We start from the raw sequence: 2,812 nt of genomic DNA, 5'->3' as shown, positions 1-2,812 counted from the left end.
CTGTGGACCCCGGTCCATTCTTTTAATCAAATACAATCTACTTGCAATACTTGTTCTCTCGTTTTCCGCAAACAATCATCATCCACACTATACATCTAATCCTTTGTTACAGACAAGCCGGTGAGATTGACAACCTCACTTTGTTTCGTTGGGGCAAAGTACTTTGGTTGTGTTGTGCGGGTTCCACGTTGGCGCCGGAATCCCTGGTGTTGCGCCGCACTACATCTCGCCGCCATCAACCTTCAACGTGCTTCTTGGCTCCTACTGGTTCGATAAACCTTGGGTTCTTACTGAGGGAAAACTTGCCGCTGTACGCATCACACCTTCCTCTTGGGGTTCCCAACGGACGCGTGCTGTACGCGTATCAAGCAATTTTTCTGGCGCCGTTGCCGGGGAACGAAGAAAAGTTACACCACAAAGATTTTCAACTCCCACGTCAACAGCTCTTTTTCTGGCGCCGTTGCCGGGGAGATCAAGACACGCTGCAAGGGGAGTCTCCACATTCCAATCTCTTTACTTTGTTTTTGTCTTGCTTTATTTTATTTACTACTTTGTTTGCTGCACTAAATCAAAACACAAAAAATAGTTGCTAGTTTGACTTTACTTGCTATCTTGTTTGCTATATCAAAAACACAAAAAAATTAGTTACTTGCATTTACTTTATCTAGTTTGCTTTATTTACTATTGCTAAAATGGGTACTCCTGAAAATACTAAGTTGTGTGACTTCACAACCACAAATAATAATGATTTCTTATGCACACCTATTGCTCCACTCGCTACTACAGACAGAATTCTTTGAAATTAAACACTGCTTTACTTGAATCTTGTTATGCGAGAGCAATTTTCTGGTGTTAGTTCTGATGATGCTGCTGCCCATCTCAATAATTTTGTTGAACTATGTGAAATGCAAAAGTATAAGGATGTAGATGGTGATATAATAAAATTAAAATTATTTCCTTTCTCATTAAGAGGAAGAGCTAAAGATTGGTTGCTATCTCTGCCTAAGAATAGTATTGATTCATGGACTAAATGCAAGGATGCTTTTATTGGTAGATATTATCCCCCTGCTAAAACTATATCTTTGAGGAGTAGCATAATGAATTTCAAACAATTGGATAATGATCATGTTGCACAAGCTTGGGAAAGAATGAAATCTTTGGTTAAAAATTGCCCAACCCATGGACTGACTACTTGGATGATCATCCAAACCTTTTATGCAGGACTGAATTTTTCTTCGCGGAACCTATTGGATTCAGCTGCTGGAGGTACCTTTATGTCCATCACTCTTGGCGAAGCAACAAAGCTCCTTGGTAATATGATGATTAATTACTCTGAATGGCACACGGAAAGAGCTCCACAAGGTAAGAAGGTAAATTCTGTCGAAGAAACCTCTTCCTTGAGTGATAAGATTGATGCTATTATGTCTATGCTTGTGAATGATAGGACAAATGTTGATCCTAATAATGTTCCGTTAACTTCATTGGTTGCTCAAAAAGAATATGTTGATGTGAATTTCGTTAAAAATAACAATTATAATAATTCTAGGCCATATCCTGCTAATGGTAACTCTTATGGTAGATATGCTTCACCTAATGAGGAAAAGATATTAGAAATTGAAAGATCCACCAAGAACTTTATGCAATTACAATATGAGCAAAATAAATTGTTTACTAAAACTATGAATGAGCAATCTACCTTGTTGAAGAATATAGGAAATCAACTTGAAAATCTGAATATGGAGATCTCTGGGTTGCAAACTAAACTTGCAAATGCTGAAAACCGAATCTCATACATGTCTGCGTCACAATCTTCTTTAATTAATAAAATGGCTGCTAAACGTGAGGATATAGATAATAAAATTGTTACTACAGCAAATGCCATCCAAGTTAGAATTAATGAGAATATAAGATTGATGGCCGAATTGCGTGCTAGGTGGGAAAAAGAAGAAAATGCTAAAGAAGATAATATAACTAAAGTTTGGACTATTACCACCACTAGTAATGCTAATGCTCCACATGTAGCTGCACCTCCTACTATTATTGGTAAAGAATTGGTGTTGGCAATATTTCCACTTCTAATGCAAAGCGCGAAAAACTGCCTGAAACTGCTAAAACTCATTGAAACTGCCTGTGATAAAACTGTTGAAATTTTTTTCAACATTGGGGACAATGATCCCATTGCTTTAGATCATAATGGTTTGGATTTTGATGATTGCCACATCTCTGAAGTTATAAAGTTCTTACAAAAACTTGCTAAGAGTCCTAATGCTAGTGCTATAAATTTGGCTTTCACGAAACATATTACAAATGCTCTCATAAAAGCTAGAGAAGAGAAATTAAATCGCGAAACTTCTATTCCTAGGAAGCTAGAGGATGGTTGGGAGCCCATCATTAAGATGAAGGTCAATGACTTTGATTGTAATGCTTTATGTGATCTTGGTGCAAGTATTTCCGTTATGCCTAAGAAAATCTATAACATGCTTGACTTGCCACCATTGAAAAATTGTTATTTGGATGTTAATCTTGCTTGATAATTCTACAAAGAAACCTTTGGGGAGAGTTGATAATGTTCGCATTACCGTTAACAATAACCTTGTCCCCGTTGATTTTGTTGTCTTGGATATTGAATGCAATGCATCTTGTCCCATTATATTGGGAAGACCTTTTCTTCGAACCGTTGGTGCTATCATTGATATGAAGGAAGGTAATATTAAATATCAATTTCCTCTCAAGAAAGGTATGGAACACTTCCCTAGAAAGAGAATGAAGTTACCTTTTGATTCTATCATTAGAACAAATTATGATGTTGATG

This window comes from Lolium rigidum, chromosome 2 (genome assembly GCF_022539505.1).
Source record: "Lolium rigidum isolate FL_2022 chromosome 2, APGP_CSIRO_Lrig_0.1, whole genome shotgun sequence".
NCBI classification, from domain to species: domain Eukaryota; kingdom Viridiplantae; phylum Streptophyta; class Magnoliopsida; order Poales; family Poaceae; genus Lolium; species Lolium rigidum.
The sequence above is the reverse complement of the archived record's forward strand: the minus strand, read 5'-3'. Positions refer to the sequence as shown.